The sequence below is a fragment of the Rhinoderma darwinii genome, chromosome 1, assembly GCF_050947455.1.
Source record: "Rhinoderma darwinii isolate aRhiDar2 chromosome 1, aRhiDar2.hap1, whole genome shotgun sequence".
Lineage (NCBI taxonomy): Eukaryota > Metazoa > Chordata > Amphibia > Anura > Rhinodermatidae > Rhinoderma > Rhinoderma darwinii.
The window spans coordinates 475145639-475169340 of NC_134687.1; the positions used below are offsets into that span (position 1 = coordinate 475145639).

At 48.1% G+C, this 23702-nt stretch overlaps 1 protein-coding gene across 1 annotated transcript in view; it reads right to left on the reverse strand.

The window, feature by feature from the left end:
• DNAH10 (dynein axonemal heavy chain 10) overlaps window positions 1-23702 on the reverse strand; it is a 198176-nt gene that overhangs the window by 124998 nt on the left and 49476 nt on the right. The gene's annotated exons all lie outside the window — the stretch shown is intronic.

Genomic DNA, 23702 nt, shown 5'->3' on the forward strand with positions numbered 1-23702 from the left:
AGATAAGGACAAACATATGGTCTCCACTTTATTAGGAGATGGGAGCATGGACTAATGGGAAACGGCAGTGTGCGTAGGGCACATACATATCATGAGGGACATAGTCTGAGGAGTCAATAGTTTGTGGACAAATGCACAGCATATGCAAGGATCACGATAAAAGTGACGCATGCGCAGGTAGATGATATCCAGACTTAGAGTAAGTAAGGTATGAATTCATGAATTCAGCGGACTTGTTTTACCTGGAATAAAGATATAACCAAACATCACAGTGCCCGAGGCAGAGCGAGAAGTAAATGATGCAATTAATACATTAGGGAGCATAAGTAGATAAATCTCCATTTCACTCTGCATCGGAATCGGATGCGGATAGGCTACAGGAATTACAAAGTCCATTGGGTTAACTAAATGTCAGATGAATATCAATTGCAAATATTGATTCCAAATTAAGAGGGGAGAATATGGGGGCCGCCATAAAAATGTGGTCCTAGATAGTGTAAACTTTATGAGAGAAACTTGTGAGATTTACTAAAGTATCCATAATCAAGAACAGGTATATGGCTACACTATCCACTAGTATATCAATTAATCAATAAGTGTGTAAAAACACATATAGGAGAGAAACCACAATGCGCATTAGGGACACGTAATCAAGAGCTCCAAATAAAAAACAGAAACAGCGTCAGAGAAAAGCAGTGAAGGTGAACCCCTCATTCAAGCCCTGCGGGGTCAGGGTGCCGAGCCGATGAATCCACCGTGCCTCCTCTTGTAGGAGTCTACGATCTAAGTTACCCGCCCTGGGGCCCAGTTTGAGCTGGGCAACACCCCAGAATTGTAACAATCGAGTATCACCCCCATGAAATTTATGGAAATGCCTGGATAAAGTAGTATCTTCTTTATTATTAATGGTACTCCGATGTTTGGAGATACGTCTCCTCAATTCCTGAACGGTCTTGCCCACGTACAACTTAGGACATGGGCATTTCGCTATGTATATAACTCCACTAGATTGGCAGTTGATAAATTGTTTAATCTCATACAGTTTACCATCCACTGGATTGGTGAAATTCTTAACTGTTGGCATGAGATGGCAAAAGGAACATTTGCCACATGGATGAGAACCTTTGACTGATCTTTTTAGCCAACTAGATGGAGCACTAGATCGTCTAGAATGATGGCTATGTACTAGGAATTCCCGCAGATTTTTCCCCCTGCGGTAGGTAATGCTGGGACTCGCTGGAATTGCATCCCTAAGGTCAGGGTCAGCAGTGAGTATCGACCAATGTTTCCGTAAGATATTAGTGATTTGAGGAGAGCAAACGTCAAAAGTACCTATACAACGTATGGCATTGGATGATCTAGATGTAGTACGTCTGGCATCTTTATCTAGAAGTAAACTAGGTCTATCAGATGCCTTAGCCCTGGCATAGGCCCTATGTAGCCACTTTTTGGGGTAACCTCGGGCTAGGAATTTATAATATAGACCGTCGCATTCAGTTTGGAAGGATAAGTCGTTGGAACAGTTTCTAAAAGAACACCTGTGGCACCAAAGCAAACCACAATAGATTTTCCCTATCGCACTAAGTCATGTGCACCTACCACCTCCAATTCGCAGTCTACCTCCTTTACATCTGTTCCTGTATCTCTCTCAAGCATCTTGAGTATACCGCCCACTCCTCAACCCATTGGCACAAATGTAACCCCATATTCAGGGAACAACGCTGGCAATATCTCTACGACTCCGCCGACTATTTTTCCTTTTTTAGGACCAGTCAATGCACGATGGGGCACAAAACCATAACACCTAGCAATGATACACTGAGGGACGAGGAGATGCAGATATTTAATCTATCCTCTTGTAATTTGAATCCTCACCAAGAAACATTGTTACGTAAGGGGCTGTCATATACTCCCACTCCTCCATACGACGAATTTATATGGACTAAGGACATCAACTTGTTTGCGAGGAAATTAGCCCTACATAAATATTTCAAAAGTAGTGCATATGACTGTACCAGTCAGAATCGTGAGGAAGCCAATACACTTAGGGACCTGGAAGATCTACTATATGAAAATGAATTTGGGGCTACCTCGGTTGTCGGCCCTCTCTCATCCCTGAGACCCAAATCTAAACTTACTCCACCCTTCTCACAGTATAGTCACATCGACATCTTTGTTAAAATGGTGTGTCACGATTTAAAGAAACTTAAAGGGGATAGATCAAGGATTTTTGGTAACCTCAGTGATAGTGAGAGAAAGGCCCTGGACGAGTTGTGCAGGAATGAGGAATTGGTTATAAAACCCTCCGATAAAGGAGGTAATATAGTGATCATGGACCAGGGTGACTATGTTGCCATGGTCCATAGATTACTCGATGATAACACGACTTATACCATTCTTGGGAGCAATCCCACCGATGTATTTTTAGTAGAGCTTTTTGCTCTTCTTGATGATGCTAAAAAAAACAGACTCATCACCCCTGATGAATTTAAACGGCTATACAATCCAACGCCCACTCTGGCAACATTTTATGCACTGCCCAAAGTCCATAAGGCCACTCGTCCCCTTCCTGGTAGGCCGATTGTATCAGGGAATGATAACCTGACCCAGGGCATTAGCCTGTATGTAGACGAGATTTTGTCACCATTTGTCTCCTCTCTATCCTCCTATCTAAGAGATACCAAAGACACTGTCACCAGGATCCAAGAGATCCATGTTACCCCTACCACCATGTTAGCCAGTATAGACGTGGAGTCATTGTACACGAATATCCAGCACAATTTAGGCCTTATTGCTGTCAAACACTTTCTGAACACCAAAGGCACACAATACCAATTACACAATGAATTTGTTCTATCACTCTTACGTTTTTTGCTCACACATAATTTTTTTGTCTTCGACAAAAAATATTATCACCAAACAAAGGGCACGGCCATGGGTACTGTCTGTGCTCCAACTTACGCCAATTTATTTCTAGGGTGGTGGGAAGACACTATTGTTTTCACAGATGATTTACTTTTTTTCACCTCTCACATTTTATTTTGGGGGCGTTATATTGACGATATTCTCATCCTTTGGGATGGAGATGTCAATACCTTCACTGACTTCATGTCTATACTTAACCACAATACAATTGGAATGAGATTCACTTATGAGATACATAATCATGAGATTAGTTTTCTCGATCTCAAGATCTCTTTGGACCCTGGTGGCAGTGTCCAAACTGACATTTTCCGTAAAGTAACAGCCACTAACAGCTTCCTTCATTGGGACAGCTATCATCCACCTGCTCTCAAAAAAGGAATTCCTATCGGCCAATATTTGAGAGCCAAGAGAAACTGTTCCAACGACTTATCCTTCCAAACTGAATGCGACGGTCTATATTATAAATTCCTAGCCCGAGGTTACCCCAAAAAGTGGCTACATAGGGCCTATGCCAGGGCTAAGGCATCTGATAGACCTAGTTTACTTCTAGATAAAGATGCCAGACGTACTACATCTAGATCATCCAATGCCATACGTTGTATAGGTACTTTTGACGTTTGCTCTCCTCAAATCACTAATATCTTACGGAAACATTGGTCGATACTCACTGCTGACCCTGACCTTAGGGATGCAATTCCAGCGAGTCCCAGCATTACCTACCGCAGGGGGAAAAATCTGCGGGAATTCCTAGTACATAGCCATCATTCTAGACGATCTAGTGCTCCATCTAGTTGGCTAAAAAGATCAGTCAAAGGTTCTCATCCATGTGGCAAATGTTCCTTTTGCCATCTCATGCCAACAGTTAAGAATTTCACCAATCCAGTGGATGGTAAACTGTATGAGATTAAACAATTTATCAACTGCCAATCTAGTGGAGTTATATACATAGCGAAATGCCCATGTCCTAAGTTGTACGTGGGCAAGACCGTTCAGGAATTGAGGAGACGTATCTCCAAACATCGGAGTACCATTAATAATAAAGAAGATACTACTTTATCCAGGCATTTCCATAAATTTCATGGGGGTGATACTCGATTGTTACAATTCTGGGGTGTTGCCCAGCTCAAACTGGGCCCCAGGGCGGGTAACTTAGATCGTAGACTCCTACAAGAGGAGGCACGGTGGATTCATCGGCTCGGCACCCTGACCCCGCAGGGCTTGAATGAGGGGTTCACCTTCACTGCTTTTCTCTGACGCTGTTTCTGTTTTTTATTTGGAGCTCTTGATTACGTGTCCCTAATGCGCATTGTGGTTTCTCTCCTATATGTGTTTTTACACACTTATTGATTAATTGATATACTAGTGGATAGTGTAGCCATATACCTGTTCTTGATTATGGATACTTTAGTAAATCTCACAAGTTTCTCTCATAAAGTTTACACTATCTAGGACCACATTTTTATGGCGGCCCCCATATTCTCCCCTCTTAATTTGGAATCAATATTTGCAATTGATATTCATCTGACATTTAGTTAACCCAATGGACTTTGTAATTCCTGTAGCCTATCCGCATCCGATTCCGATGCAGAGTGAAATGGAGATTTATCTACTTATGCTCCCTAATGTATTAATTGCATCATTTACTTCTCGCTCTGCCTCGGGCACTGTGATGTTTGGTTATATCTTTATTCCAGGTAAAACAAGTCCGCTGAATTCATGAATTCATACCTTACTTACTCTAAGTCTGGATATCATCTACCTGCGCATGCGTCACTTTTATCGTGATCCTTGCATATGCTGTGCATTTGTCCACAAACTATTGACTCCTCAGACTATGTCCCTCATGATATGTATGTGCCCTACGCACACTGCCGTTTCCCATTAGTCCATGCTCCCATCTCCTAATAAAGTGGAGACCATATGTTTGTCCTTATCTTGGATAAACGTATAGGTCCTACTGTATGATTAGGTTCTTTATATCATTTACCAACGGTGCTCCGTTTCCTTCGTTTTAGCGAAATGAAGTCCTATCCATCTATGTATACACAGGCGTCACTGCCTACTTTATACTTTCCACTTACACTGTAATCTTATCTTATTTTTCTCTAAGTTGTGATTTTGTATCACTGCGCATGCGTGGTCCTCTATTGTACCAGCATAAACGCTGTATAATCAGTCTATCACTATAGGACTTCTTTTGGACTATGTTTCCGATCGGCAAGTGTGCGCCTGCGCACCTCCCCATGGCTGATTGGTTCCATGAATGGCCTCCTATTGGCCCACGGATCAGCTGTGGAGGCTGGTACTCTTTCGCTCTCGGTGATTGGGAGTGTATACTGACGTACTTTGGTTTACGTCATAGACGGACTTTACAAGAGGGGAGGATTTCCCGGCGCGTCGCCATTAGCCCCATTTCCCCTGAGGACGTTACAGCAGTAACGAAACATGTCGGGGGGGCTCTTCAATTTTTAATTCCTGCTTGCTGGTTAAACTAAATTACACACTATAACCACTGACGGCTAAGTCAGCGGTCGTGGCACGTTGGTTCATAGGTGTATCACACTAGTGCATGGACAGCAGTCTTGCATACGTTTACCCGGCAATCAAGCAGTGATATTTTTAACTTTCATGTGGTCTGTCCTATTGCTATATATAGCACATTAAAGAATTTACTTTATTTATTTATTATCTTTCATGGCAGTTGGAAAACAGGGCTTTTTTGCCTAACGGCAATTAGTTATTATTGTGTATTGCGCCCACCAACTACCCAGGATCTTTTTCATTTTTTGTCAGTATTTATATTGGGTTAATCACCCACGTTCTGATCCTGTTCCTACTTAGGAACACTTTACCAATTGTACACCTGGTTATGGCAGGTTTCCTATCCAAAAAACCTAATTTAGAAACGCTATCTGCTGAGGTGGCGTATGTTTTTTCTACCGAGAGTATTCCTTTACATCAGTTTGATGTCCACACCGCATTTAGGGACCTACAAAAGACGTATCAGAAATATGTTCGGTCGTGCTGGGAAATAGCTAGCCTTGACACATACATCCAACAAAAAATAGTGTACAGAGGCCTACGCATTAATATCATACCGAATTCACATCGTGATGATACTACCTTTATGAAAGGTTGGGAAGAACTCCTAACTGATAGCTCCTTACGGATGCTTCATTATCTCCTGGATTTTGAAAAACAAAATCACAATAAAATTGGAGTCCAATTGGAAAAGGAGATAGCTGACATTAGGGTGTTTGAGTCTAGTCCTGAATTTAATGTGGCTGAAAACAAATTACAGAACAATATTGAAAAATTACAGGGAGAAATTAAAGAACGCAAGCACCGGAAATATATCCGTGACCGCAGGGACTTTGATATAGGACAGGTGTATACATACAAAACACGGCAATACCCTCCTCCGAAACGCACCACTGTCTTTACTGATTTCTCTGAATCAGATACTTCTGGTACGGATGAATCAAGGCAGCATAGTGACAGTTTGAGATTGGGAACAAAACGTAAAATTAAGAATAACAGACCAAGTCTGTCTAAAAGAACACCTGTGGCACCAAAGCAAACCACAATAGATTTTCCCTATCGCACTAAGTCATGTGCACCTACCACCTCCAATTCGCAGTCTACCTCCTTTACATCTGTTCCTGTATCTCTCTCAAGCATCTTGAGTATACCGCCCACTCCTCAACCCATTGGCACAAATGTAACCCCATATTCAGGGAACAACGCTGGCAATATCTCTACGACTCCGCCGACTATTTTTCCTTTTTTAGGACCAGTCAATGCACGATGGGGCACAAAACCATAACACCTAGCAATGATACACTGAGGGACGAGGAGATGCAGATATTTAATCTATCCTCTTGTAATTTGAATCCTCACCAAGAAACATTGTTACGTAAGGGGCTGTCATATACTCCCACTCCTCCATACGACGAATTTATATGGACTAAGGACATCAACTTGTTTGCGAGGAAATTAGCCCTACATAAATATTTCAAAAGTAGTGCATATGACTGTACCAGTCAGAATCGTGAGGAAGCCAATACACTTAGGGACCTGGAAGATCTACTATATGAAAATGAATTTGGGGCTACCTCGGTTGTCGGCCCTCTCTCATCCCTGAGACCCAAATCTAAACTTACTCCACCCTTCTCACAGTATAGTCACATCGACATCTTTGTTAAAATGGTGTGTCACGATTTAAAGAAACTTAAAGGGGATAGATCAAGGATTTTTGGTAACCTCAGTGATAGTGAGAGAAAGGCCCTGGACGAGTTGTGCAGGAATGAGGAATTGGTTATAAAACCCTCCGATAAAGGAGGTAATATAGTGATCATGGACCAGGGTGACTATGTTGCCATGGTCCATAGATTACTCGATGATAACACGACTTATACCATTCTTGGGAGCAATCCCACCGATGTATTTTTAGTAGAGCTTTTTGCTCTTCTTGATGATGCTAAAAAAAACAGACTCATCACCCCTGATGAATTTAAACGGCTATACAATCCAACGCCCACTCTGGCAACATTTTATGCACTGCCCAAAGTCCATAAGGCCACTCGTCCCCTTCCTGGTAGGCCGATTGTATCAGGGAATGATAACCTGACCCAGGGCATTAGCCTGTATGTAGACGAGATTTTGTCACCATTTGTCTCCTCTCTATCCTCCTATCTAAGAGATACCAAAGACACTGTCACCAGGATCCAAGAGATCCATGTTACCCCTACCACCATGTTAGCCAGTATAGACGTGGAGTCATTGTACACGAATATCCAGCACAATTTAGGCCTTATTGCTGTCAAACACTTTCTGAACACCAAAGGCACACAATACCAATTACACAATGAATTTGTTCTATCACTCTTACGTTTTTTGCTCACACATAATTTTTTTGTCTTCGACAAAAAATATTATCACCAAACAAAGGGCACGGCCATGGGTACTGTCTGTGCTCCAACTTACGCCAATTTATTTCTAGGGTGGTGGGAAGACACTATTGTTTTCACAGATGATTTACTTTTTTTCACCTCTCACATTTTATTTTGGGGGCGTTATATTGACGATATTCTCATCCTTTGGGATGGAGATGTCAATACCTTCACTGACTTCATGTCTATACTTAACCACAATACAATTGGAATGAGATTCACTTATGAGATACATAATCATGAGATTAGTTTTCTCGATCTCAAGATCTCTTTGGACCCTGGTGGCAGTGTCCAAACTGACATTTTCCGTAAAGTAACAGCCACTAACAGCTTCCTTCATTGGGACAGCTATCATCCACCTGCTCTCAAAAAAGGAATTCCTATCGGCCAATATTTGAGAGCCAAGAGAAACTGTTCCAACGACTTATCCTTCCAAACTGAATGCGACGGTCTATATTATAAATTCCTAGCCCGAGGTTACCCCAAAAAGTGGCTACATAGGGCCTATGCCAGGGCTAAGGCATCTGATAGACCTAGTTTACTTCTAGATAAAGATGCCAGACGTACTACATCTAGATCATCCAATGCCATACGTTGTATAGGTACTTTTGACGTTTGCTCTCCTCAAATCACTAATATCTTACGGAAACATTGGTCGATACTCACTGCTGACCCTGACCTTAGGGATGCAATTCCAGCGAGTCCCAGCATTACCTACCGCAGGGGGAAAAATCTGCGGGAATTCCTAGTACATAGCCATCATTCTAGACGATCTAGTGCTCCATCTAGTTGGCTAAAAAGATCAGTCAAAGGTTCTCATCCATGTGGCAAATGTTCCTTTTGCCATCTCATGCCAACAGTTAAGAATTTCACCAATCCAGTGGATGGTAAACTGTATGAGATTAAACAATTTATCAACTGCCAATCTAGTGGAGTTATATACATAGCGAAATGCCCATGTCCTAAGTTGTACGTGGGCAAGACCGTTCAGGAATTGAGGAGACGTATCTCCAAACATCGGAGTACCATTAATAATAAAGAAGATACTACTTTATCCAGGCATTTCCATAAATTTCATGGGGGTGATACTCGATTGTTACAATTCTGGGGTGTTGCCCAGCTCAAACTGGGCCCCAGGGCGGGTAACTTAGATCGTAGACTCCTACAAGAGGAGGCACGGTGGATTCATCGGCTCGGCACCCTGACCCCGCAGGGCTTGAATGAGGGGTTCACCTTCACTGCTTTTCTCTGACGCTGTTTCTGTTTTTTATTTGGAGCTCTTGATTACGTGTCCCTAATGCGCATTGTGGTTTCTCTCCTATATGTGTTTTTACACACTTATTGATTAATTGATATACTAGTGGATAGTGTAGCCATATACCTGTTCTTGATTATGGATACTTTAGTAAATCTCACAAGTTTCTCTCATAAAGTTTACACTATCTAGGACCACATTTTTATGGCGGCCCCCATATTCTCCCCTCTTAATTTGGAATCAATATTTGCAATTGATATTCATCTGACATTTAGTTAACCCAATGGACTTTGTAATTCCTGTAGCCTATCCGCATCCGATTCCGATGCAGAGTGAAATGGAGATTTATCTACTTATGCTCCCTAATGTATTAATTGCATCATTTACTTCTCGCTCTGCCTCGGGCACTGTGATGTTTGGTTATATCTTTATTCCAGGTAAAACAAGTCCGCTGAATTCATGAATTCATACCTTACTTACTCTAAGTCTGGATATCATCTACCTGCGCATGCGTCACTTTTATCGTGATCCTTGCATATGCTGTGCATTTGTCCACAAACTATTGACTCCTCAGACTATGTCCCTCATGATATGTATGTGCCCTACGCACACTGCCGTTTCCCATTAGTCCATGCTCCCATCTCCTAATAAAGTGGAGACCATATGTTTGTCCTTATCTTGGATAAACGTATAGGTCCTACTGTATGATTAGGTTCTTTATATCATTTACCAACGGTGCTCCGTTTCCTTCGTTTTAGCGAAATGAAGTCCTATCCATCTATGTATACACAGGCGTCACTGCCTACTTTATACTTTCCACTTACACTGTAATCTTATCTTATTTTTCTCTAAGTTGTGATTTTGTATCACTGCGCATGCGTGGTCCTCTATTGTACCAGCATAAACGCTGTATAATCAGTCTATCACTATAGGACTTCTTTTGGACTATGTTTCCGATCGGCAAGTGTGCGCCTGCGCACCTCCCCATGGCTGATTGGTTCCATGAATGGCCTCCTATTGGCCCACGGATCAGCTGTGGAGGCTGGTACTCTTTCGCTCTCGGTGATTGGGAGTGTATACTGACGTACTTTGGTTTACGTCATAGACGGACTTTACAAGAGGGGAGGATTTCCCGGCGCGTCGCCATTAGCCCCATTTCCCCTGAGGACGTTACAGCAGTAACGAAACATGTCGGGGGGGCTCTTCAATTTTTAATTCCTGCTTGCTGGTTAAACTAAATTACACACTATAACCACTGACGGCTAAGTCAGCGGTCGTGGCACGTTGGTTCATAGGTGTATCACACTAGTGCATGGACAGCAGTCTTGCATACGTTTACCCGGCAATCAAGCAGTGATATTTTTAACTTTCATGTGGTCTGTCCTATTGCTATATATAGCACATTAAAGAATTTACTTTATTTATTTATTATCTTTCATGGCAGTTGGAAAACAGGGCTTTTTTGCCTAACGGCAATTAGTTATTATTGTGTATTGCGCCCACCAACTACCCAGGATCTTTTTCATTTTTTGTCAAAAGATGGCACTAGTCCCTAAAAAATTGGCGCAACCATTTTAGTTATTTAGCTGCACCCCTTTCATGCATCTTTTTCAAATCTGTCATACATGTAACAAAACAGGATTAAAAATGGTGCACATCTTTCAAAAATATGGTGTGTGTAACTTGCAGCATTATTTGTAATGCAACCTACACCACTTTTCCAATACAATTTATTTAACCCCTTCTCGCTTTGGCCACTTTTGACCTTCCTGACAGAGCCTCATTTTTCAAATCTGACATGTTTCACTTTATGTGGTAATAACTTCGGAATGCTTTTACCTATCCAAGCGATTCTGAGACTGTTATCGTGACACATTGGACTTTGTTACTGGCAAAATTTGCTCGATAAATTCAGTATTTAATTGCAAAAAATTGCAAAAATTAGCAGTTTTCTCAATTTAAATGTCTCTGCTTGTAAGACAGGCAGTTATACCACACAAAATTGTTGCTAATTAACATCCCCCATATGTCTACTTCAGATGGGCATCATTTTTTTTTAACATCCTTTTATTTTTTTAGGATGTTACAAGGCTTAGAACTTTAGCAGAAATTTCTCACATTTTTAAGAAAATTTCAAAAGGCTATTTTTTCAGGGACCAGTTCAGTTGTGAAGTGGCTTTTAGGGCCTTATATATAAGAAACCCCCAATAAGTCACCCCATTATAAAAACTTCACCCCTCAAAGTATTCAAAACAGCATTTAGAAAGATTTTTAAACCTTTAGAAGTTTCACAGGAATTAAAGCAAATTAGAGGTGAAATTGACCAATTAAATTAATTTTTTTACAGAAATTCATTCTTAATCCATTTTTTTGTAACACAGAAGGTTTTACCAGAGAAACGCCACACCAGCAGTGACTAGCAAGGAGGGAGGTTGTGTGTTTGGGAGCTGCTGTGTGTGTGCTGTGAGTGTGGACCACACCCGGAATCCAGGGAGTTTCCTTTTTTTCACCAGCCCAGGTTTCTATCACCTGCCTGGGCTAAGGAAGCTTCCCTGAAGGAGGCTCCATTCATACATGGAGCCTCAGACCTCTACCCCCTGGAGCATGCAGGCGGGGGGTAGGGGGTCTTCCCAACCTGCTGGGAGCGTGCAGCCAGCATCAGGGGTGAGAAGGTCATCCCGTGGAAAGATCTGTGCGGCCCCCCCTGATGCTGGGGCTCTGGAAGGAGCCAGGAGGAGAGACATGGCGGATCATCCAGGTGGAGGACCAGAAGGCCCAGCAAGGCCAGATGCCAGACCTGAGGACCAGAGCACGGTAGAGGAATGGGGGCTACTGCGGTCGGGAGAGTCGGTGGAAACCTTCAGCTCCCGCCTAGCTGCCCGGCTGGAAGAATACCGGGACCTCGGTAAGTCCCTGCGGCGGCTTCGTGAAGATCTGGCGGTCGCAAGGGGACGAGCCGCGAAAACATCAGGCGCCAAGAGGTCCCGGTATAATCTACAGGTAAAGACAATTTTGGAGGAAATTAATATGGTGGAGGAGAGGAAGATGGAGATTGTGGTCGGTGGGGGAGCCTTCGGGGAGAAATTGGAGAATGATGAAAGGTTTTCCCTGATGGCGTCCCCCACGCAAAGTAATGAAACCCCCTGCAAAAGGGGAGTAAAGGCATTGGCTGCTAAAAGTGCAGAGGCAGTGGAGGCCGCAAAAGTGGAGGCCGCTAAATTGGAGGCCGCTAAATTGGAGGCCGGAAAAATGGAGGCCGGAAAAATGGAGGCCGCAAAATTGGAGGCCGCAAAATTGGAGGCCGCAGAAGTGGGGGCCACAGAAATGGAGGAAAGCGTGGAGGTGGAGAGGACGCCAACCCGGGAGGAGACGGGCTCGGAGGACCCCTGGGAAGGCAGTAACGGAGGGGCAAGTGGGGAACTTTCCTGCAGCCAAGTTGTGCAAAACTTTGAATCGGGCAGTGGGCACCCCCCGGGGTTGCTCACACAAATACGGCTGCAGGAGTCCCCAGTGTCCCTCCAGAACTTTACTTTTGGAGATGAGTTGCCACCGGAGGAGGAGAAAAAAAAAAAGAAAAAATTATGGAAGTTGAGGCGGAAAAATGCAAAGGGGAAGACAGGTGGAGTATCTTACAAATATTCCTACCTGTCTTCCTTGCGTTCCGGACCGGGTGAGAGCTCGGTTCGGGACGCAAACCCCGCAAATCCCCCAGCTCCGGCCTCTGCAGTGGGGTCGTGGCGGGTATGTGGGCAGAAAGATATGGTGCTGGTTTTGAGCAATGTGGCCAAGATGGCGCCAGACGCCGTCTCCTGTAAAGGAGGTGGCGTCGATGGCCACGTGGCGCTAGGGGGCGTGTCCCCGTGTCCGGCGGATGGGGAACCTCAGAAGCCGGTCTCTGGCGCAAGCCGGAGGCCGGGGGACGGGGGGAACCGGAAACCGGATGTGGCGCCGGAAAACCGGAAGTCCGCTGGTCATGTGACTCGGCCGGCGGACGCACCAGAAAGTGTTGCGGAAGCGAGTGGTGGCGGTAGGAGAGGCTCCGGCACTGCTGGCCAACCCCCGACGGGAGGGGGGGTTGGTTTGGTGCCGGGAGCGGCTCTAGCGGTGCCTGCGGCCCCTCCATCTGCATCGCCGCAAGGCGGTGGGAGGGGTTTAGCGGGCACGGGGGGTGACGGCACCCCTCCTCCCGAACATTGTATTGGTGGCGCAGCAGATATGGAGGTCGGTGAAGCGGAGGGTGCTGAGGGATTGCCGCCTGAGATATCCGGCGGCACCCCAGAAGTAGCGGCACCTGATGATGTGGAGACCCCAAAAACGACAAAAACAACTTATAAAAAGCCCATCGACAAGAGGAAGAACTCTGTAACCAGCCTGGCCGGTATGAAAGTTGTGGAGAGGAATGTAAGTGAAAATGTAAATATTAATGGTAATGTTAGTAGTGTTGGTAATATTGTTGGTGGTGGTAATGTTGTGGATGTTAATGTGGGTTGTAATATTGTGGGGGGAGTGTCAACCAGTGGCGGGCCGGTTGCTCCTTCTGCCAGAGCGCCCGGCAGGTCGTATGCGGGCGTTGTGGTGGGGGGACCGTCGGCCCACCCATCCTCATCTTCTGGGCCCGGGGACGGCAGTTTGCAACAGCGCCTCCTAGAAGCCTTAAGGGAGGGGAAGCAGACGATAACAGTAGGGGGAGTGCAGAAGGACCTATCCTTTTGGATAAATAGGTATGGTCTGGATGCCTTCCGAGAGAGACGGGGAGATCAGTGGTCGCTCCCAACAACCGGGCCGGCCGTGGCCAGGAGGAATGTGGTCCGTCTCCAGTGGCGTGGCAATGATGCGTGCCCTCCTCGTAAGAGGGTGGTGGAGCTGCTGCTGGAGATGGGCTTCAAGGCGAGTGACATCTACGCCTTGATACATCCTCATGGTACGGCTGAGTTTGACATCAGCTTTGTTCAGCCGGGGGGCCTTGAGGTCTTCTGGGGGAACTATGAGCTGGTGAAAAGCGAGCCCGGCTGGCGAGGGTTTGCTGCGCAAGCAATCTCTCGCCAGAATGGTCTCAGGAAAGTGACCGTTCTTACCCGTAACGAGTCGCTTTCCTGTGTGGACATCATGACCTGGTTGGGAAGATACGGAGAGGTAGCAGAGATGCCACGGAAGAACTGCGATGAGTTTGGCATCTGGTCGGGAGCCTGGACGTTTATGGTCAAACTTAAGCGTCTGGGGCAGACGGTGTCCCACATACCATCATCTGCTTTCTTGGGAAGAGATCGAATCCTTGTCTTCTACCAGGGGCAGCCGAAGCTGTGTCACCGGTGTGGCGACCCCTCACACTTGAGCGCAAGCTGCACTGTGCAGAAGTGCGCTCATTGTGGGGGGGTAGGCCATCTGGCCGCATCGTGTGAGCAGATTAGGTGTAACCTGTGTGGTGACCTAGGTCACCCTTTCAGTCGGTGTCCGCGCTCAGTCGTCAATGTCTGTTCCAACCCTACGGAGAATGTAAGGAGGGAGGTCTCCGTGGGCGAGGGGGTGGACAGAGACGATAGAGCCCAAGAGCAAAGGACGAACGCCAGGAGGGGACCCCCTTCTCGTCAGAGAAGGGCGGAAAAACGCAGAAGGGAACGAGAGCTGAGGAGGACCCAGGAAACTGGGGACTCCTCTGGCTCGGACCTGGATGCCCCCCAGGATACTGATGCTCTGGGGGGGGCCGTACTGGACGAGGAGATAAGGAGGATAGAGAGAGAGCAGAGGGCTGAGGACTCCCAGTCCTCCCACTATGAAAGTGTGGAAGAGGAAGGGAGGTCACAGCCTAAAACAAAACAGGGGACACCGGGTAACATCAAAACAGGGCTAAAAACATCTGGCCCTGCCCCGGCCAAGGAAGGCAAAACCTGCACCCCCCTGGTGTGCTCCCCCAACCGATACCGTGTTCTCATGGATATTCCAGACCCCCAGGCCGGGGGGGAGAGCACGGTAGGGAGTCTAGGTGTCGTTGAGCCTCCTCTTCTGCGGGGGCCACTGTCCCCGGGGGAGGGGGTCGGCCCGGACCCAGGAGATGAGAATGGGAGGGGGGTGGTGGAGGTTATGGACTCCTCAAAAACAAAAAAAAGAGGTAAAGAGGGTGAGGGGTCCTCCTCAGAGGAGAAAGCAAGGGGTGGGAAGAAGAAAACCGTCTAACTCAATCATTTATGATGGCGGCACCCACTCCGTTGACGCTGGCATCGATTAACGTTGCCAGCATTAAGTCGAATATGGCTAGATTTGCAGCCTTTGATTTTCTCGGCCGGGTTGAAGCTGACATTTTGTTTTTGCAGGAGACCAGACTGTCACTTTTGGCAGAGGTCGTGAAAGCTAGGAGGGAGTGGCGACGTGGGCCCTCCTACTGGTCTCTTGCGGCTGAGCCATATAGCGGGGTGGCGGTACTTTTTACCGCACCGGTCACATGCCGGCGGATGATCGAGTTAGAAATGGGGCGGTGCTTGATCTTAGATGTTCTCATGAGGGGACAAGAACTAAGACTTATCAACATCTACGGTCCCCAGACAAAGTGGGACCGGAAAAGTCTCTTCATGAGGATTAAGCCCTTCCTTTTTACAGGCCGACAAGTCATTTTTGGAGGGGACTTTAACACTGTCGTTAGGCCCCAAGACAGAGGAGGTTCCAGAAAGGTACTGGCCTATGATAGTGTCGAGTTGAATAGAATAGCTAGTGATGCTCGCCTGGAGGACATCCACATTCGGTATACCCCAGGCCACTCGGGGTTCACCTATCATAGTGGTAGTCGTAGGTCCAGGATAGACAGGTTTTTTTTAAAGGAGGACGCCATCTCTTCGGCAGTGTCCGTCGTTGAGGTGGAGTTCTCCGATCACTGTATGATTATTTTTTCTTTGAATGTTGCAGAGTCCCTCCAGATGGGAAGAGGTATATGGAGGCTGAATTCTACTCTCCTGGAAGAAGCAGAGATAAGACAGGCCTTCGAGGATTTTCTTCAGAGCCAGGTACCTTTATTGGATCTAGGTGGTACTAAGTCTGAGTGGTGGGAGGTGTTCAAAGAACGGGTGGCTGAGTTTTTCCGTCAGATCTCGTGCCTCAGGTCTATGAGCAGGTATCGCCTGTATCAAGACATGAGGAGGAAACTCGAACATCTAGTCTCAACCGGAGGTAGCCGTGAGGAAATCTCCGTGGTGAAAGCTCTGCTCAAAAGATGCCAATATGATAGGCACACGTCTTTGGTTCTTGAACGGGATTTCGGGAGGTACCGCTCGCCCGACCCTTACAAGAACTGCAAGATGTCAGTGAGTCGTAAGGTGGTGACAGGACTGGTAGATAGTACAGGCTCCCTGATGAGATCCAAATCAGGGATCCTGGAGGTCATCAGATCCTTTTATTCGCAGCTTTTGGGTGAGCAGGATCTAAACCGAGACGAAATGTCGGCTTTCCTGGCTGAAACCATCCCTGAGCCAGGAGCAGACCCCTCGCTTGGTGTTTTGACAGAGTCGATCAAGGAAGAGGAAGTTATGCTGGCGATTGATGGGTTGGCCATCAAAAAGTCGCCAGGCCCAGATGGCTTAACATCTGAGTTTTATAAGGCTTTTAAGGGAACCTTAGTTCCCGTCTTGACTGCGGTTTTTAATGAGTGCCTCTCCTCGGGCGCTCTGCCAAAGTCAATGGGCAAGTCGGCCTTGATCATTCTGTCAAAGGGTAAGGATTCGACCCGTATTGAGAACTGGCGTCCCATAGCGCTCCTCAATACGGACAGAAAGGTTCTCGCAAAAGTACTGTTTAATCGGCTGGTGAAGTTTGCACCCCGGCTCCTTTCGTCGGCCCAGCATTGCTCTGTTCCAGGCCGCAGCACCTTTAGTGCTGTCCTCAGTGTCAGAGAGGCAGTGGAGCAGGGACATTCTGGCCGATGGGAGGGGTACATGCTGTCCTTGGATCAGGCCAAAGCTTTTGACCGGGTGAATCACAAGTACCTATGGTCAGTCCTTCTGAGGTATGGCCTACCGGGTGAGTTTGTTAATTGGCTCCAGACCCTATACGCTGGGGCTGAGTCTTTTGCACTGGTGAACGGTTGGACTGGAACCCCCTTTGAGGTTGGGTCTGGTGTCCGCCAGGGTTGTCCCTTAAGCCCCTTGCTGTATGTTTTCGCGATCGACCCCTTTCTTAGGCGGCTCGATCGTGGGCCATTGGCGGGGGTGGGGATGGACTTGGAGGAGCCGGAAGCCACTCAGAGGGTGGTTGCGTACGCGGATGACGTCACTATCTTTGTCTCCTCGAGAGGGGAGGCAGAGTGGGTGATGTCAGAAGTTGAGCGCTACTCACGGGCATCTGGGTCCAGGATCAACCGGGACAAGTGTGAAAGTCTCTGGCTGGGGGGAGGGGATCCTAGTTTTGATCTCCCGGACACCCTCCCAGAGCCCAAAGGGTCTGCTAAAATCTTAGGCATTGAATTTGGCCCGGGTGATTACCCCAAGAAAAACTGGGAAGGTAGGCTATCAATAGCTGCCCAGAAGGTTGGCCAATGGAAGGGATGGTCTTTGTCCCTTAGGGAAAGGGTTCACCTGGCCAAGGCTTACCTGATGCCCATGTTGCTCTACCTTGGCAGCGTGTGCATGTTGCCAGAGCCTCTCTGGACTCGGGTCTATAGCCTGTTCTTCCAACTGTTATGGGGAAACAGGCTTAACCTAATCAAGAGGGAGGTTACTTACCTACCGAGGAAACTAGGTGGGTTAGGTATGGTTAACCCAGTGGTGTTTCTAGTAAACACCTTCATTAAAATTAATTTGGCGAACCTCTTTGAAAGAGAAAGGGCTCCTCTGTGGATATCCTCCTGCAGGGGATGGTTTCGGCCTTTCTTCCAGGAATGGGAGACAGGAGGCCAAGCGAAAGACCTGCGTGTACCCCATGGGCACCTCCCGGCTTATGCCGCCCCGGTTCTGAAGGTTGTTCGTCGGTGGGGTCTGGAGGCGAGGGAGATCAAGACCATGTCGAGAAAATTTCTTGACAGAAAGGTCTTGTTGACCTGCTTCCAGAAGCCCCTGGCGCTCAGGGACTGCCCAAGTAGCGACCTCGGGGTGGGATTAAAACTTTTAAACTCTGTGAGGATTCCCCAGAAGTTTTGGGATCTGGCTTGGCGCTGCTTCCATGGGAGGCTGTATGTAAGGGGCAATCTGAAGTTTAGAAACTCCGATGAAAGAGGTTGTCCTCGGGAGGAGTGCGATGACACGCTGGAAAGCATGGACCATTTCTTGCTTCAGTGTCCCTTCAATGCAGAGGTTTACAAACGGGCGGGTGCCTCCATCGGTTGGCCCGGTCTGACCAACCTCTCCTACGCTGGTTGGGCCTATGGGGCATTCGGAGACCTGGGTGGAAGGGATCATTGCACTTCTTTTTTAGTTAGTTTAGTGATCAGGTATTTCACGTGGAACGCACGGTGCTTAGTATCGACTCAGTGTAAAATCCTCCTGGAGGACGAGGTGTGTAGGAATATCATGGGTGACCTGGTGAAGGTCCGGTCTCTGGAGGTTGAGAAACTGGGTGCATCCAAGGCCTCTCGACTTTGGAGGGGCTTCAATTTTAGGGTGCCCTAGGTGGAACCAACCTTCAGGGGGAGGGGAGGGAGTGCCCCTGGGTATTAGACTGGAGGTGGGGGTCTGCACCTGGCCATGACACCGGGAAATAGCGATAGGGACAGAATGAGAGACAGCAGGAGGGACAGATTAGTTTATAAAGTAATAAGGGATAGAGATAGGGCAAGCAGGATAGGTTTAGCGATAGGGACCGGGGTGGTGGTTGGGGGTTGGCTTTGGCCTCTGGGCTGGTGCTCTAGGGGGGCTTTCCTCTCTCTCTCCTCTGGTGATGGGCTGAGTAAGCACAAGTAGGTTTTTGTTTTGAGCTTTTTGGAGACAGAAAAAGGGCTTACAAGCAGCCAAACTTAGGTTTTTGGGTTTATGTATATAGTATGGTATTTGGTTATAGTTATGTGTCGATATGGTGTATAGGTCTATGCATGGGTTTGTGTGAATGTTTAGGTAAGATGGGCAGTAGATAGGTGGGGTGGGGGGCCTGGGGGTGTGCCCAGCCTGATTCTGGACTACGTGGACGTGAGGAGGACATGAGACGTGGGATCGGGCTGGTTGGGTGATGTGTTGGGTGGTGGGGGCCAGCATCTGAACTATGCGGACATGGAAGGACATGAGGCGTGATGCTGGTTGGGGGAGGTGATGGGTGGTGATGGATAAGGTAGTATGTACAGGGTTAGGTATGAATGTGGATAAGTTAATAAAAAGAAAAAGAAAAAAAAAATATATATATATATATATATATATATAAAAAAAAAAAAAAATAAAAAAAAAAATAAAAAAAAAAAAAAAAATAAATAAATAATAAAAAATTAAAAAAAAAATTCTTTTTTTTTTGGGGTTTGTTTTGTTGTTTTTTATGTTTTGTTCTTTTCTTTTCATTTACATGGTGCACTGAAGTAAGTGCACCATGGGATGGTAACTTTTATTTTTAGAGTTTATTATTATTATTATTATTTTGTTTATTTTTATTGTGATTATTATTTATTTTGTTTTATATATGTGGTGTTTTTTTTAGGGGGCCATTGGTTGGCACTTGGTTTTTAAGAGTATGTTGTATATAGTGTTATAGTTATGTTTTCTTGGTGTTGGGGGGGTTTTGGTGTGCGTATGAATGAGTATGGGATTATAGTTATGTATGCATGGGGATTTATGTAAGAAGGGCCAGGCTGGGTAAATTGTACAGAAATGTACATAAGTTTTGTTTTGTTGTGTTTGTTTTGTAAATACCGTTTATTTTGTAATGTTTTATATTTTTCTATTAAAAGAGTACCAGAGAAACGCCACACCAGCAGTGACTAGCAAGGAGGGAGGTTGTGTGTTTGGGAGCTGCTGTGTGTGTGCTGTGAGTGTGGACCACACCCGGAATCCAGGGAGTTTCCTTTTTTTCACCAGCCCAGGTTTCTATCACCTGCCTGGGCTAAGGAAGCTTCCCTGAAGGAGGCTCCATTCATACATGGAGCCTCAGACCTCTACCCCCTGGAGCATGCAGGCGGGGGGTAGGGGGTCTTCCCAACCTGCTGGGAGCGTGCAGCCAGCATCAGGGGTGAGAAGGTCATCCCGTGGAAAGATCTGTGCGGCCCCCCCTGATGCTGGGGCTCTGGAAGGAGCCAGGAGGAGAGACATGGCGGATCATCCAGGTGGAGGACCAGAAGGCCCAGCAAGGCCAGATGCCAGACCTGAGGACCAGAGCACGGTAGAGGAATGGGGGCTACTGCGGTCGGGAGAGTCGGTGGAAACCTTCAGCTCCCGCCTAGCTGCCCGGCTGGAAGAATACCGGGACCTCGGTAAGTCCCTGCGGCGGCTTCGTGAAGATCTGGCGGTCGCAAGGGGACGAGCCGCGAAAACATCAGGCGCCAAGAGGTCCCGGTATAATCTACAGGTAAAGACAATTTTGGAGGAAATTAATATGGTGGAGGAGAGGAAGATGGAGATTGTGGTCGGTGGGGGAGCCTTCGGGGAGAAATTGGAGAATGATGAAAGGTTTTCCCTGATGGCGTCCCCCACGCAAAGTAATGAAACCCCCTGCAAAAGGGGAGTAAAGGCATTGGCTGCTAAAAGTGCAGAGGCAGTGGAGGCCGCAAAAGTGGAGGCCGCAGAAGTGGAGGCCGCAAAAGTGGAGGCCGCAAAAGTGGAGGCCGCAAAAGTGGAGGCCGCAAAAGTGGAGGCCGCAAAAATGGAGGCCGCAAAAATGGAGGCCGCAAAAATGGAGGCCGCAGAAGTGGAGGCCACAGAAATGGAGGAAAGCGTGGAGGTGGAGAGGACGCCTACCCGGGAGGAGACGGGCTCGGAGGACCCCTGGGAGGGCAGTAATGGAGGGGCAAGTGGGGAACTTTCCTGCAGCCAAGGTGTGCAAGACATTGAATCGGGCAGTGGGCACCCCCCGGGGTTGCTCACGCAAATACGGCTGCAGGAGTCCCCAGTGTCCCTCCAGAACTTTACTTTTGGAGATGAGTTGCCACCGGAGGAGGAGAAAACAAAAAAGAAAAAATTATGGAAGTTGATGCGGAAAAAGGCAAAGGGGAAGACAGGTGGAGTATCTTACAAATATTCCTACCTGTCTTCCTTGCGTTCCGGACCGGGTGAGAGCTCGGTTCGGGACGCAAACCCCGCAAATCCCCCAGCTCCGGCCTCTGCAGTGGGGTCGTGGCGGGTATGTGGGCAGAAAGATATGGTGCTGGTTTTGAGCAATATGGCCAAGATGGCGCCAGACGCCGTCTCCTGTAAAGGAGGTGGTGTCGATGGCCACGTGGCGCTAGGGGGCGTGTCCCCGTGTCCGGCGGATGGGGAACCTCAGAAGCCGGTCTCTGGCGCAAGCCGGAGGCCGGGGGACGGGGGGAACCGGAAACCGGATGTGGCGCCGAAAAACCGGAAGTCTGCTGGTCATGTGACTCGGCCGGCGGACGCACCAGAAAGTGTTGCGGCAGCGAGTGGTGGCAGTAGGAGAGGCTTCGGCACTGCTGGCCATCCCCCGACGGGAGGGGGGGGTGGTTTGGTGCCGGGAGCGGCTCTAGCTGTGCCTGCGGCCCCTCCATCTGCATCGCCGCAAGGCGGTGGGAGGGGTTTAGCGGGCACGGGGGGTGACGGCACCCCTCCTCCCGAACATTGCATTGGTGGCGCAGCAGAAATGGAGGTCGGTGAAGCGGAGGGTGCTGAGGGATTGCCGCCTGAGATATCCGGCGGCGCCCCAGAAGTAGCGGCACCTGATGATGTGGAGACCCCAAAAACAACATATAAAAAGCCTATGGACAAAAGGAAGAACTCCGTAACCAGCCTGGCCGGTATGAAAGTTGTGGAGAGGAATGTAAGTGGAAATGTAAATATTGATGGTAATGTTAGTAGTGTTGGTAATATTGTTGGTGGTGGTAATGTTGTGGATATTAATGTGGGTTGTAATATTGTGGGGGGAGTGTCAACCAGTGGCGGGCCGGTTGCTCCTTCTGCCAGAGCGCCCGGCAGGTCGTATGCGGGCGTTGTGGTGGGGGGACCGTCGGCCCACCCATCCTCATCTTCTGGGCCCGGGGACGGCAGTTTGCAACAGCGCCTCCTAGAAGCCTTAAGGGAGGGGAAGCAGACAATAACAGTAGGGGGAGTGCAGAAGGACCTATCCTTTTGGATAAATAGGTATGGTCTGGATGCCTTCCGAGAGAGACGGGGAGATCAGTGGTCGCTCCCAACAACCGGGCCGGCCGTGGCCAGGAGGAATGTGGTCCGTCTCCAGTGGCGTGGCAATGATGCGTGCCCTCCTCGTAAGAGGGTGGTGGAGCTGCTGCTGGAGATGGGCTTCAAGGCGAGTGACATCTACGCCTTGATACATCCTCATGGTACGGCTGAGTTTGACATCAGCTTTGTTCAGCCGGGGGGCCTTGAGGTCTTCTGGGGGAACTATGAGCTGGTGAAAAGCGAGCCCGGCTGGCGAGGGTTTGCTGCGCAAGCAATCTCTCGCCAGAATGGTCTCAGGAAAGTGACCGTTCTTACCCGTAACGAGTCGCTTTCCTGTGTGGACATCATGACCTGGTTGGGAAGATACGGTGAGGTAGCAGAGATGCCACGGAAGAACTGCGATGAGTTTGGCATCTGGTCGGGAGCCTGGACGTTTATGGTAAAACTTAAGCGTCTGGGGCAGACGGTGTCCCACATACCATCATCTGCTTTCTTGGGAAGAGATCGAATCCTTGTCTTCTACCAGGGGCAGCCGAAGCTGTGTCACCGGTGTGGCGACCCCTCACACTTGAGCGCAAGCTGCACTGTGCAGAAGTGCGCTCATTGTGGGGGGGTAGGCCATCTGGCCGCATCGTGTGAGCAGATTAGGTGTAACCTGTGTGGTGACCTAGGTCACCCTTTCAGTAGGTGTCCGCGCTCGGTCGTCAATGTCTGTTCCAACCCTACGGAGAATGTAAGGAGGGAGGTCTCCGTGGGCGAGGGGGCGGACAGAGACGATAGAGCCCAAGAGCAAAGGATGAACGCCAGGAGGGGACCCCCTTCTCGTCAGAGAAGGGCGGAAAAACGCAGAAGGGAACGAGAGCTGAGGAGGACCCAGGAAACTGGGGACTCCTCTGGCTCGGACCTGGATGCCCCCCAGGATACTGATGCTCTTGGGGGGGCCGTACTGGACGAGGAGATAAGGAGGATAGAGAGAGAGCAGAGGGCTGAGGACTCCCAGTCCTCCCACTATGAAAGTGTGGAAGAGGAAGGGAGGTCACAGCCTAAAACAAAACAGGGGACACCGGGTAACATCAAAACAGGGCTAAAAACATCTGGCCCTGCCCCGGCCAAGGAAGGCGAAACCTGCACCCCCCTGGTGTGCTCCCCCAACCGATACCGTGTTCTCATGGATATTCCAGACCCCCAGGACGGGGGGGAGAGCACGGTAGGGAGTCTAGGAGTCGTTGAGCCTCCTCTTCTGCGGGGGCCACTGTCCCCGGGGGAGGGGGTCGGCCCGGACCCAGGAGATGAGAATGGGAGGGGGGTGGTGGAGGTTATGGACTCCTCAAC